At 40.1% G+C, this 15,161-nt stretch overlaps 1 protein-coding gene and 1 non-coding gene across 4 annotated transcripts in view; one reads left to right on the forward strand and one right to left on the reverse strand.

Moving 5' to 3' along the window:
* The window catches only part of BORCS5 (BLOC-1 related complex subunit 5), a 94,190-nt gene that overhangs the window by 32,196 nt on the left and 46,833 nt on the right, over positions 1-15,161 (forward strand). The window lies entirely within an intron of this gene.
* LOC116533897 lies at positions 7,243-7,351 on the reverse strand. Its single transcript, XR_004261503.1, has one exon. It is a non-coding gene; the product is annotated as a U6 spliceosomal RNA (small nuclear RNA).

The raw sequence follows: 15,161 nt of genomic DNA on the forward strand, positions 1-15,161 counted from the left end.
CACACACACACACACACACACACACACACACACACACACACACACATTTTTTTCTGGAGTGCAGTGGCGCAATCATAGGTCACTGCAGCCTTGAACTCCTGGGCTCAAGTGATCCTCTAGCCTCAGCCTTCTGAATAGCTAGGACTACAGACATGTAGCACCATGTCCAGCTAATTAAAATAATTTTTTTTTTTTTTTTTTAGAAATGTGGTCTTACTGTGTTGTTCAGACTGGTCTCAAACACCTGGCCTCAAGTCATCCTCTTGCCTCAGCCTCCTGAGTAGCTGGGATTGCAGGTGTGAGCTCCCTTGCCTAGCAAGATTCATTGTGTGGGTTTATCAATAGTTTGTTCATTTTATTGATTCCTTCTTATGGAAATACCATAGATTGTCTATCCATTTGCCAGCTGAAGGAATCTGGGTTGTTTCCAGTATTTGGTGATTATAAGTAAAGCCAACATAGGTTTTCTGACAGTTAAAATGTATGATAGAATTGTTTTCCAAAAGATTTAATAAACTAATTTCTAGTAAAAACAGTACTATTTGAGCATTTCTGCTTCATGATATCCTCTTCAACACTGGGCATTATTTAAAGATTCATTTTCTCCAAAATGGAAGCATCTTTTATTCTGATCATGAAAGTGACATGTGCTCATGATTTTGTCACTCAACCCTCTGATTTGAAGCCTCAATATACTCCATTTTGTCCCTTTCATTAGAGCATGACCTCCAGAACTGGAATAGTATTCCAGATGTGGATTGGGTCCAATGCCTTGCTCTGCGTGATATATTCCTTTTAATATAGCCCAGGTTTAAGTAGCTTTTTTGGCAGCCACATGCACTTGAGTCATATTGAATCATCTAAAACTCTAAAGTGTTTTTCACATGTGCTGACGTTAAACCACATCTCCCCCATCCTGTATTTCTGCAGATAGTTTTTGGACCTTCAGTGCAAGACTCACATTCATCCACAGTTCAGTGTCATATGTAGCCTGAGTTTCTAGCTTGTTGAGGCCTTTTTTGAATCCCCACGATTAACACACCATGAGGGGCCTCACTCAAGCCGTTAAAGAATGTTTAGTCTGGGCACAGTGGCTCACACCTGTAATCGCAGCACTTTGAGAGGCTGAGACGGGGGATCACGAGGTCAGCAGTTTGAAACCACCCTGACCAACATGGTAAAACACCGTCTCTACTAAAAATACAAAAATTAGCTAGGTGTGGTGGTGTGCACTGGTAATCCCAGCTACTCAGGAGGCTGAAGCAGGAGAATCACTTGAACCCAGGGGGCAGGGTTTGCAGGGAGCCGAGATCATGCCACTGCACTTCAGTCTGGGTGACAGAGGGAGACCTTGTCTCAAAAAAACGAAGCAAAACAAAACGAAACAGAAAACACTTAAAAGCAGTGCATGTAAAGTCCTGCATTTAGATTAAAAATAATCAGTTGTATAAGGACAGGATGTGGGAAAACTGGCTCAACAGCAATTCAGTGGGGGCTCTTTTGATTTCAAGTTCAGAAAGTAGAAGCAGCAGTCTCAGGCACTTGGCACTGGTTACTGTACACCTGCAAGAGTGTTCTGGGTATCGTGTTTGAGATTTTTAAACTAGGGTACATCCTGAGTAGAGTGATCAAAAGTCATTGTCTAGAAAACTTGTCTTATTTTTTGGAGACAAAGTCTTACTCTGTCACCCGGGCTGGAGTACAGTGGCATGATCTTGGCTTACTGCAACCTCTGCCTCCTGGGCTCAAGGATTCTCCCACCCCAGCCTCCCAAGTAGCTGGGACTATAGTCACACACCACTATGTTCCTCTAATTTTTTTTTTTTTTTTTTAATTTTTTGTAGAGGCGGGGGTTTCGCCATATTGCCCAGGCTGGTCTTGAACTCCTGGGCTCAAGCAATCCGTCCACCTCAGCCTCCTAAAGTGCTGGCATAATGCCACCACACCTGGCCCACTTTTTCTTGTGAAGGGGATTTGAAGCAGATAACAGTTTTAGTTTGTGAAAGAGATGACTCGAGAATCCAACTCTCTTCTAATATTACATGGCTGCCAAGTACATACAGGATTTGATCTAGTTTATTATATAAAGTCCTGGTGATCAGAACTGAGATCAGTAGAGATAAATTATTGGGAGATAGAGTTAGTTTGATATAAAGAACTTTCTATAATACGTCAAATGGTAGTTTCTATTGGACAATTGCAATATGTTAGGCAGTGAGCTACATACTTTTCAGACAGCATCTCACATTGAATTCTCACAGCATCCTTGTCATGTGGGTACTTTTAGTCTCAATTTATAGATAAGGATACTGTTGTTTAGAGATAATGATTTGTTTAGTGTTGTGCAGCTAGGAAGTGGCTGAGCAGCTGTTCTTAATCTAGATCTGACTGTTCTCAGAAGTCTATGTCAGTAACCTTTTTGCTGCCTTGTGTGGTATTAAACTATCTCAATTACTAGAAATGTTTAAGCACAACTGGAATGATTCTTCTTTGTAACTTAGAATAAATTCCTGCAATTCACGAGAGTGCAGACAGGCAGTGTGGCATAATAGGAAAAAGCACAGACTTTGGAGATAGTTCAGGGATGAAAAATGTCCTATATGGGCCTTAGGATCTTGGTCAAGTCACCTAACCTCTTTGAATCACATTGTCCTCATCTCCAAAAAGGGACAGTAATACCCCTACCTCAGAGGGTTATTGGGAGGATTAATTTATGTGAGTAGTATGTGTTTGTTATGTATTGGGGACTTAGCAAATACATGCTGTATGCAATTATTTAACTTAAACAATTATGATCATTGGACTTAGAGTACCATCATTTTCGCTTTGTCTCTATTTTTTTTTGTTTTTGAGATGGAATCTCACTTTGTCGCCCAGGCCAGAGTGCCATGGTGTAATCTTGGCCCACTGCAACCTCCACCTCCTGGGTTCAAGCAATTCTCCTGCCTTAGCCTCCCAAGTAGCTGGGATTACAGGTATCTGCTACTGCGCTCAGCTAATTTTTGTATTTTTAGTAGAGATGGGGTTTCACTGTGTTGGCCAGGCTGGTCTTGAACTCCTGACCTCAGGTGATCTACCCACTTGGCCTCCCAAAGTGCTGGGATTACAGGTGTGAGCCACTGCGCCCGCCCTTTCTATTTTTGGACATTAGAATTACATTATCTCTGAAATAATACCTGCTAATATACCAGTTAGAACAGAAGTTTTGGTTGCTAGGCTTGATTTTGTTTACAATTTTGAACAGATCAGGTGTGTAGGTTTACTTTTTATGGTTTTTCTGTTATCTCCCTTGCTGATAGCAAGTAGCAGCCATCCCCTGATTTGCTGATGTCAGCTAGGAAACCAAAATAAAAACCAAGTAGGCCTCGGCTGGGTGCGGTGGCTCATGCCTGGAATTCCAGCACTTTGGGAGGCTGAGGCAGGAGGATCACTTGAGGTTAGGAGTTCTACACTACCCTGGCCAACATAGTGAAACCCTGTCTCTACTAAAAATACAAAAATGAGCCGGGTATGGTAGTGTGTGCCTGTAATCCCAGCTATGCAGGAGACTGAGGCAGGAGAATCATGTGAACCCAGGAGGCGGACATTGCAGTGATGAAATCACACCACTGAACTCCAGTCTAGGTGACAGATTGAGACTCCATCTCAAAAAACAAAAAAAAAAAAAAAATAGGCCTTGGAGGCAGTCTGAAGGGCTTCCTGTTACTAGAATACATAGGCATTAATACATGGGATTTAACTATTTTGGTGACCTGTAGGCCATTTTTGTTTTTCCCTATTTCTTGGCTGTTTAGGGAGTTGGAATTATTAAATAAGTAAGCTATAACTGGATGTAACATGATTTTTGCCTTCCCTTTAAAAACATTTTTTTTAAAGAGACAGAGTCTCACTATGTTGCCTGTGCTGAACTCAAACTCCTGGATTCAAGTGTCTGCGTTGGCCTCCCAGGTAGCTGGGACTATAGATGTGTTCCACCTTGCCAGGCTGATTTTAGCTCTTGAAGATTACAATCTAGTACAGAAAACAAACCTCATGATTGACTTAAAGACTAGGATTTTATAAGCATAGTGTTCATTTAGTATTGTGTACTGTAATGTTATAATACTGTGTTGAGTGCCTGTTTACCGTGTGCCAAATGCAACACTGGTTGCACTTCATATAGGACCTTTGCAAATCTTCCAAACAATCCTATGAGGGAAATATTAATATCATCCTCATTTTATAATGCTAAACTACAGAGAGGTTAGGCAACTTGCTCAGTTTCCAGAGATTTAAATGCAGGTCTGCCACAGTCCAAAAGCCAGATGATTTTTAACACAGAGGAAGAGGTGGACCATAGTCATAGAAAACAGCTGTATATAGAGAGGAGTGATTACTTGAGCTGAACCTAAATGGACAGGTGGGGTTTTTTGATGTGATATGTTAGGTTGGGTCAGGAAGGTGGATGAAGGAGCTCCTGGGCTGAGAAGAGAGTCTGAGCAAAGTGGGCCTGAATATCCTGCATTGAGGAGGTGGGATGGAGGCAGAGAGATCCCTCTGTGACCAAAGAGAAGGGTGCAATTTGAGAGGGAGTAAGAAGCAAGGTGAGAAAGTTATTTTTATTGTTATCATAAGACGGAGTCTCTCTCTGTCACCCAGGCTGGAGTGCAGTGGTGCGATCTTGGCTCACTGGCAACCTCCGCCTCCCGGGTTCAAGCAATTCTTTTGTCTTAGCCTCCTGAGTAGCTGGGACTACAGGCACATGCCATCACATCCAGCTAATTTTTTGTGTGTTTTTAGTAGCGACGGGGTTTTACCATGTTGGCCAGGCTGGTCTCAAACTGACCTCAAGTGATCCACCTGCCTTGGCCTCTTTGAGTGCCGGGATTACCGGGGTGAGCTACCACACCTGGCCAGGTAGGAAAATTAGATTAGGGCCAGATTATGGAGGCTTCTAAAGAAGAGGGAATTGAATTTGAAGGTGATGCCATAAGGAAGTGATTGTAGTTCTGTTTGTTGCAGTAGGGAGCGGGGTATTAACATGTTGACAGCTGCGCTTTTTGAATGAATTGGTATGACAGTGGCCAAAGATGGGCAGTCCAGTGAGGAGAGATTGTTGTAGTTTGCTAGTGATGAGCTGAGGAAAGCCTGGGCTGGGGTGGGGATAGTGGAAGGAAGTGCAAACTTGAAAGGCATTTTTAAAGAAGACATGACAGGATTTGGCAAATTGGGTGCCAGGAATGAAGAAATGGGGAAATAGCCATAAAGTTACATACTAGGGGAGGAGAATAATGGCAGAATGGGGAAGTGAGATTAATTTTGTTTGTTTGTTTGTTTTGGAGATGGATTCTGGTTCTGTCACCCAGGCTGGAGTGCAGTGGCACGATCTTGGCTCACTGCAGCCTCCACCTTCTGGGTTCAAGCGATTCTCTTGCCTCAGCCTCTGTGTAGCTGGGATTACAGGCATGTGCCACCATGCTCAGCTAGTTTTTGTATTTTTAGTAGAGATGGGTTCCATCATGTTGGCCAGTCTGGTCTTGAACTCTTGACCTCAAGTGATCCATCTGCCTTGACCTCCCAAAGTGCTGGGATTACAGGCATGAGCCACCGTGCCTGGCGGGAGATTAATTTTGAATTTTGGCCTTGCAAAACCACAACTAGTAGGAGCCATTTCACCGATGCATACTGAACACTCCCTAGCCTAGCATCCACACAATGCCTATTCTGGCCATGGAGGAGAACACTTCAAAAGGAGGCACTGCGGAGGGTGGGGAGGGTAGAGGAGCATGGTAGGGAATGGGAGGGGCAGATATCTTCCAAAGTTTTCGGTTCTCCTGACCTGCTTTGCCCTGGGTTCACTGAATGCAATATTACAGTCATGGCAAATGCTACCATACTGATGTGCTTAACACAGAAGTAATGTTTCCTAGAGGGTAAGCTAAAACTCTTGGAGGGAGTGGGAGGTTTTTAAATCTTTGTATTATTATTGTACTGTTAATGTTCATCCTTCTGAGTCTGTATGTTTAAACTGAGAGTGAATACTATTATGAATTTACAGTACTCATGTTGGAAATTGCTATCCTCATTTAGAAACCATTAACCTTTATGTTAATAAACTAACGTTCTTAACTGAGCATATGAAATCTGTGCTGAACAGCTGCAGTCTTTCCGGAACACTAACTTAAAAAGTGCTCATCATACTTTTTGAAAATCAGAAGCATGTGGGTGGGATGAAGTCACCTGAGCAATTTTCTATAATTACAATTTTCATGGCCTTTTCCTTTGTCTTTTTCCAACTAACCTAAAACACACATACATGCATGCATGCATGCGCTGACACACACACACCCACCCACCCACCCACCAGCAGCAACCTGTGATTTTCTTCTTTTTCTCTATGGACTTTTTGGCCTTGTTTTTGTTAAATAGTTGCAGTTCCCTGGGAAGGTATGTGTTTTCCTGTTCCTTCTCTGGTTTATTTGAAACCTTGTATCTCTGAGAACTTTGGATCCCCCAGAACAGGCTAGATGTCCACCTAGACTTCCAAGCTTTGAATACCCCATCCTAAAGAATTTCTAGGCACGTTAGATCTAAAGGAATTCCCCTAGGGTGATACTGGAAACCCCAAAATGCCGATATCCTAGAGAATGACCAGAAACATGCTCAAGTTGTTACACATTTTTTCTGTATGTGGCTGAGGTTCCTCAGTGCCATCCTGGTCAGCCAGTACTGGAATGTGACAGAACTGGCATTTGCGCCCAGGAACAGCCCACGCTGGGAATTCGCTTCTGCATTCTGATAATTAAGCCTGGTGTGCTACTAATATTGTTTCCTGAAGTAAGAAGAGCTAGGGAATAATATAATTTCCACTTGTACCTTTTAATTAACAGAGGAATGGAATGGAAAGGGTTTTAAAGAAGACTTTCATGAGAGAGGGTTAGCACCTGGCGTAGTTCGGTAATTCCATCATTGTTGAACACATTTTAAGAATACCACTGCCAGTTTTTTCAATAAGGTAACTGAAAATAATTCTAAACTTTGGCTTATTTTATGTGCAGAATAAAATTTTTGGTTTTCCAGAAGCATTCAAGAAAGGCCTTGCTAAAAAGTGTTAGGCGTGAAGCAGTGTAATATGTTTGTCTTGCTTTTTTAGGGGTCACTCCTTCTTCATCTTCCTCTTCTCTTTCCCTAAGTAACCAAAGCTCTTCACCCAGAGTGGAATTTGGGGCCTATATTTTCTTTTCTTTTTTTTTTTTTAATTTTAAAAATATGGAACGCTTCACGAATTTGCGGGTCATCCTTGCCCAGGGGTCATGCTAATCTTCTCTGTGTCATTCCAGTTTTAGTAGATATGTGCTACTGAAGCGAGTACTTATATTTTCTTTAATATCATGTAGCTCTTTCTTGTTACTGAAAGCAGAGAGAGCTTTTTCAGGGAGGTTAAAATTATCGTTATCTTATTATCGTGTTATTTTTTCCTTCTTAGTAAGTTATGAGCAATGATTTGCTTTCCTGAAGCTGTCCGAAAAGATACTCTTATGCATGTATATAGTGCCTGGGGTCATAGAAATTAGGTATTATGTCATTTGTTTCAGAAGATACACTAATGCTTCAAAAACTAGTGACAGGGAAAACGGAGTGTAGTTCTTAATCTTGTTGCCTCAAAACTGAGCAAACGTTTTGGGAGAGCAAGTTCTTGCTGGACATCACTAAATAAGAATGAGTTGATGTCACGCTTGGCAAGAAGCAACTCTTTAAAAATTTTTTTCCATACAAATAGTACAGCATGGCTGGGAGGAGGGATTGCGAGCAAAGGGTAAAGAATTATGGAGGGAAAATAAGCAGGAGAAGGAATGTGAGAATGAGTTCTTGCTACAAAATAATTAATATGCAAGCAAAGCCATGTTTGTCTTGTCAGGAAAAATCTGAGTTAGAACATGAGCTGCTGAAGGGGAGAGATGTTTACCATGTCCTCCCCCACACCCTCAGAGGGCCATTGTGCACAGATCCCTGCGGAGGGTTGTGTAACCATTTTGACTTGTTTTCAGAGAAGAATGGCCCCTGTAGCTCTTTTGGCTCAATATAATGCTGCATCAAATACGACTGAAGAAGTCTCTGGAATACAGTTCTATCAAACTCAAAAGATGGTCATTTTAATGAGAATTTCCAAACACCGGGAGGTAATACTGTGCAGACCATGTGCCCCCACCTGTCTCCTCCTTCCCAGATGTTTGTGCAGTATTGGGAATTTAGGCAGTCCAATCAATGGCTGATTTTACAGGTTTCCTACAAGACAGAAAATGTCAAGATTAGCCAAGTATTTATTGAAATTAGCTGGAGTTATCTGGCTACATGAGTGTCTGTGGTCCGGTGTGTCATAATAACAGTGGGATAGGAGGTTGGGGTGCTACTGGCATCTTGGGTGGGCCAGCCTTTATTGTGTGTCACTGCTGTGTATTGGCAGTTTTTGTCCCTGCCCACTAAATTGCCAGTGGTGCCCCAGCTTCTGTGATGTCCAGGAAAGGCCCTTCTTCCAAATCCCTTCTGTGTTTCAGGGGAGCTAAAACAGTATGTGTTTTACAGTATTACTAAGCAGCATAATTTTCTTTGTTGTTCATTTGCATAAAAATCTTAGAAAGTCTTAAGAAGTTGTGCATTTATAATGTGGCATAGGTTTGATTCAGAGTGAATTTCAGCAAAAACGTTTGGAAAAATTGGATGGAGGGAAGGAGAAAAAAAAGGCAAAGTGCAAAAGGGTTTCTTAACTAGCACACTGTTGTTCCCCGAATCCACACTCTAGCTCTGTGGGTGGTTGCTCTTTATTTTCAAGAGGCAGCAAATGAGTAGCCTGGGATGGAGGTCAGGGTTGGAGGTAAGGTAGAGGGGAAGTAAGAGAACAGAAGATGGGGTAAGAGGCAGGCAGGAATAAAAGATTTGGATTGGAATATAAAGATGGAAGACAGTGGAGATAATGAAAGACCATAACAAAGCAACTGGAGATTTTACGCGGCATTGTTAAGTTTGCAGTGTTGGCATTTTGAGGACAATTCTGAGTACCACAAATCTAGAACTTCTAAAAGAAAAACCCTCTAAAATAATTATATCAGTTAAAGACCTTCGCACACATGTTAAATTAATAGTATTTAATGTCCCTTTGTAGGTTTCATCTTTTAAGCCTGTACTGCAAAAGACTGTGTGTCCTTCTAGGTGCTTAGCCAGGAATTTAGGCATGCTGTCACCAGTTGTTTTCATTATCACTTCTAAGTCTGAGTAGCCATTTTTCCCTTAGATTTTATTAACTGAGTCAGTAACTGAAAGTGTTATTGTTTTCCACTCATCTGGACTTTTCTGAAAATAATACAGTGCTTTATTGGAAAAGCTAAGCGTAGACATTAGCCAAATGTTTGTTAAAAATTAACCAAATTAAATGTTATTAAATAAGATGTGCAAATAGAGGAAAATTTTGAGAAATAGGAACAGATCCCACTAATCTTTGTTGTCAGTCACTACTTACAACCTTGGCTTTGCAGCAAGCATGAATTAAGTAGAATAATGTTTTTCGTAATGCTTCCTCTGTCTTTTAAGTTGGTTTGAAAACATTCAGTTGCATATGTACCACTGGATTTTTTAGCTGTTTCACTGGTTGTTACCCTGGCAGCCTTCCTTCAGTAAAAGTCTTGTTTTTGTCACGGGCTATTTCTCTGAGCAGCCGATGTTTTGCCCTCTCCCTGTCTAATCGTTCAGGCTTGGTAACTCTTAGAGTAGAAATTACCTTGGTCAACCACATGACGAAAGAGTGGGCATGGGTTTTCCTGAATGTCTCCTGAGGTGACCAAGGGTGGAGCGGTGGTAGTGTAATAAACCCCATGGGAAGTGGAGCCATAGATTCCATCAGCTTTGCAGAGGGGCCTTAGACCCAGCAGGGTTTAAGAATTGCTGCTGTGGATAGGAAGCCTTATCCTCTATAGAGATTATCAGCTGCTGCCTTAGAATTTCTTTTTCATTTGCACTATGTGAGCATACAGAAAAAAAAAATAGCAGATACCTGTGTATTCATCAAATTTGTCATATTTTAGTATTTTGACATATTTGCTTCAGATCTCTTTCCCTGCAGGAAGAAAAATATACATTTCAAATAAACTTAAAGCCCCTTCCCCACCCTTTGGGTCCTTCCCTGGTATTCCCTCCTCCTCCCACTCCTCAGGGAATTATTGATCTGATTTTGGCATTCATCATGCCCATGTGTTTTTTTCATGGCTTGTTTTTTTCCTACATATTTTTGTATATCTAAGCAATGTAGAATATTCTTTCACTTGTTTTGACTTTATGTAAATTGTGTTCTGTATGTATCCTTCAGCTACCTGTGTAACTTTTTCTTTTCCTTATCATTTTGAGATTTATCCAGGTTGATATATGCCTTATTTATTTTCACTGCTCTGTAGTGTTCCATCAAATGAATATTTCACAGTGTATTTATTCATTTACTTATTGATGAATATTTGGGTTGTTTCCAGTTATTTCACTATTAAACAGTTTTGTAGTGGACATCTTTGTACATGACTCCTTTTGCACAAGTATGAGAGCTTTCTCTAGGATTTGTAACTAGGAGCAAATTGCTGTCTAGTAGGGCACATGTATTTTCAGCTTGACTAGATATAGCCAATTCACTCTTCAAAGTGATTATGCTGTTTTATCGCCTTACTACCTTTATATGAGAGTTCCTGTTGTTCCACATCCTCAATAAAACTGGATATTGTCCCAGCTGTTCCTTGTTTATTGATTAAAGACAGCATTGTACTTAGCAACCATGTCCAACACAGGGTCAGAAGCAAACTTAATTTTCTTATACCATGCTTCTTCCTTTTAAAAGAATTGTTTTGGTTTCTGACTTATAAATCCAACATAACCGTAACATAGCTTTTTTTTGTCATATGTATTTTTTAAATAATCTTTTTCTCTGATCACAAAATGAATATACAATTATTTTAAGGAACTTGGAAAACAAAATGATGAAAAAGAAAACTAAATTCTACTACCTAGACATAGCCATTGTTAATAACTTGCTATATTTTTCCTTCTAATGTAGACCTGTGTAAGGTATACATTTATTTTATAATTAAAATCTGTCATTTTGTATCACAGTTTTACTTAAAATTCTATTGTGACATTTCCTGTGTCATTGAATATTGTGTAAAAACACCATCTAAATAGCTGGATAACATTTCTTTCTGTAAATATGTTGTATAGTTTAATTATTCTTTCATTGGAGGACATTTTGGGTATTAAAATGATACTGGAGCACAAAATCTTGGTACTTATATTTCATCTGAATTTATTTCTTTTGGATAGGTATTTAGAAGAGGCCAGTAACTATTAATGGAATTAGATTGGATGGATGATAAAAGCAGGGCATCAGGGGGGAGAAGAAAGTCAAGAGGGCAAAACAACATGTTTCAGGATCATGAGGTTCATGAATTCAGCTTCTCTCATATTTGAGTTGAGTGGCAAATCTGTCTCTTACCTGAATTTGGAGATCCTTCTCTAATTAGATCCTTCTCTAATTAGGGGTGTATTAGAGGGATGATATTAGAGGGAAACTCTGCCTTACTGTGGACACCAGAGAGTTGGTTGTGTATTGTAGTGTTCAAGGGTTTTATCATTCAATATTCTACTTCCTGCAGAGTTCCTGACTTGAGTATCTTTTACAGAATATTTCATTGAAGTAGACTTTTAACCTTGACTTGCTCAACATCTAATTAGAAGCAACTCATTGTCATATAGGGAAGTCTGCTCCTTTATGGAACATCTTTGAGTAGTTGAGTTCCCCTTTTTCCCGTAAGCCCAGATTTGATTCCCTGTAACCTTCATGTATTCTTTAACTTGTTTAAAAGCTCCCTAAAAATAATTCTGCAAGTATTTCAACTTTATTTCTCTATTAGCTTCTATAATTAACATGAAAACAAAGTCTAAAGTTTCAAGTCTTTTTTTCCAAGGCATAATTTAGCTTTATCATGTCTTCATAGTGAAAATTATATATGTGAACATTAGTAGGATAGAAAAACTTTTCACACAGTTTTATACTTGGTATCCAGAAAACTTCCGAAGTGTTTAGGTTTACTCATTATTATTTCTTAGAAATTGAATGAATAGAAGCAGTGGCTTGAGTATACACAGTCCCACTTTTTCATTAATAATAACCATCACATCCCCCCCCCTTTTTTTTTTTCTACAAAAGTGTTACATGTATTTTCTTGTTTAATCCTTGTACAACCTGTTAAGGTACGTATTTTCTGCATTTGGCAGATAAGGGTGCTGAGGCTCAGAGAGATGAAAGACCTTTCCTGTCATACAGTTATTAAAGGCAGAGCCAGGATTTAAACTCAGGTCTAATTCTAAAACCTGTATATTTAACTAGTTTGCACATCTGTCTTCCTGACTTTATTGATTCATAAAATCAAAGGTCTTTCTCTTCAAAATATATTCATGTTGGATTACTTGGCTGTCTCATTGTCAGAGGTCTGCTGCTTCTGCTGGCTTCTCTGTGGCAATCCCAGCTGCTCTCCCCATGGCTTGGGCACAGCAAAGATTTCCTTTCTCTGACTGCCCATCTCTCCCTAGTCCCCTGTGGGGCACTTTCCTGCTTCTGAGGAAACTGAAGCAGGAGATGAGGAAAGGGTAACAATTAATTACATACTTTTTTTTCCTGAGTGTTATCAACCAACATGTTCCATAAAGGAACATGTTTTCACAGCTGTGTGCTTTAGAAACAGGGAGAAAAGTTTGAATTTTTATGACTCAGGTATCTTCAACAAAGGCTGTGATGTATACACTTAATGGAGTTGGAACGTGGAAACCCATTCCCTCCCTCAGCCCTGGGATTGGAATCTTTGTGTTTATGGTCACGTGGATATTCAGATATGTTATCTCTGAACATGAGGCCCTGGTGAGAGAACCAAGGAGTGAACTTGCTAGAATATGATTTAATTACCCTAGATCAGTCAAGCTTTGACTTAGTGATGGCAGGATATATTGTGTATTTTTACATAGTTGTAGAGGAAAGGAACAAAGTTTAATTGGCTCTGTTGAACTTTGGTATCACTTTTCTCTTATAGTTCCATATAACTGCTTTTGCAGACTCTTCAAAAGGCTGAAGGCAAGCAATTTATAGATAAGGGCTCATTCAGTACTTGCACAAGAAGAGCCCATATCTTCAAATGTGGGTGACGTAAGTTTACTTTAGAAACAGAAATGAGTTCATTTATTTGGAGAGATGTGAACAGAATGTGCGTGTTTTGCTCTGGGTGAGAAATAAGTTTAAATTTAGAACTTTGCTTGGGAAATGAAATGGAGGAACGGGGCACTTGAGCCTCTTAAAAGTTAAGGGTCTTTAGCCAAGGCCCAAGGGAGCACTGTCTTGGTCCATCTATAACAAAATACTGGAAACTGGGTAATTTATAAAGAACAGAAGTTTATTTCTCACCTTTCTGGAGGCTGGGAAGTTCAAGATCAAGTTCTGTTGAATTCCGCATCTTCTAGAGGGGATGAACACTGTGTCCTCAACTGGCAGAAGGAGAAAGGGCCAAAAAACAGGAGTGACTCCCCTGTAGAGCCCTTTTATAAGGGCAGCTAATCCCATTTACTCAGAGAGGAGCCCTCACGGCCTAATCACTTCTTAAAAGCCCCACCTTCTCTAGGATCATTAGCAACACCTACATTTTGGAAGGGACACATTCAAACCACAGCAGGCACCAATCATATGTTTCAAAACTCATCCACATATGAGCACTCCTCAGCATATCCAAGAGCAGTCTGTGGAGAACTATTTTTTTGTTTTGTCTGTCACAGAGTGTCTTTCTGTCACCCAGGCTGGAATGCAGTGGCATGATCTTGGTTCACTGAAATCTCTGCCTCCTGGGTTTAAGCGATTCTCCTGCCTCAGCCTCCCGAATACCTGAGATTACAGGCACGTGCCACCAAGCCTGGCTAATTTTTTTTGTATTTTTAGTAGAGATGGGCTTTCACCATGTTGGCCAGACTGGTCTCAAACTCCTGGCCTCAAGTGATCCACCTGCCTCAGCCTCCCAAAGTTCTGGGGTTATAGGCATGAGCCACTGCATCCGGCCAGAGAACTACTTTGTGTTAAGTCTATGAGGGCCTTTCAGAGATAACAGTACACACTTTTCCCTTTAAGGACCTTACTGAATAACTGGGGAGAGAGAGCAGGAATGTCAACCATGATACAGAAAAAAGGTTCTATGGTAAATACAAAAAGTGAACCTTTGCAAGTGAGTTCCAGAGAGCCAACTCATAAAGGTAAAGATTTAGTCATAAATGAGCTATGTTGCTATTGAAAACATCTTGATTCTAAAGTATGACCACATCTCAAGCAAAAACTGTCTTAAGCCTGAATTAAGAGAAAATGATATTTTAAGTTAATTCCTCAAGTTGCCGAATAATCGACCCTAGAATTTCAAGATTGGTGGCTCTAGTGCTCTCATGGTTTGGCTCCTGTATTATCTCCCTCAAGTTGCAGTAATATTTCTGTCACCAAAAATCATTAATTGATAACATTATTCCTTCTGGTAATTCCAACACATATTTCCATCACTGTGATTTTTTTTTATGATGATGATGATTTTTACTTAGTATAGGGGATTACCTGCCTCTTGAGGTCATCCTGACAAGATAAAATTCAGAACATGGTTAGCACAATGCTTGGCTGAGAGAGTGCCATTGTTAATATTAGACATTATCTTTCTTATTTGTGAAATACAGTGTTTTAGGTAGTGCCTGGCATATAGTTAAATTTTAGTAAATTATAATAATGTTGTTTCTTGTTTTCCAAAGGATTTTAGCATGTTTTATCTCATTTAATCCTCTCAGCTACCTTCAAGGTATATAATGATACCCCTCTTTTACTGATACAGAAATTGAAATTAAGTGTATCTTGACTTCAGATTTTTCTGGCTGATTTAAGCAGATAAAGAAATTATTAAAAGAATGGTGGATAGCTCACAGAATCAACTGAAGAGCTCTAGAATCCTGTTTTGGGCTGTCTAGCCAAGTAAAATGGCCAAAATCATGCTACAGAACTGAGCCACTGCCAAGTACCTGCCGTGCCTTGCTCAGCAAACAATGCTGGCCGGCATTGGTGACCGGACTTTGCCACAGGGGTTGCTTCT

This window comes from Sapajus apella, unplaced genomic scaffold (genome assembly GCF_009761245.1).
Source record: "Sapajus apella isolate SASKATOON/1434 unplaced genomic scaffold, GSC_monkey_1.0 scaffold84, whole genome shotgun sequence".
Taxonomy (NCBI): domain Eukaryota; kingdom Metazoa; phylum Chordata; class Mammalia; order Primates; family Cebidae; genus Sapajus; species Sapajus apella.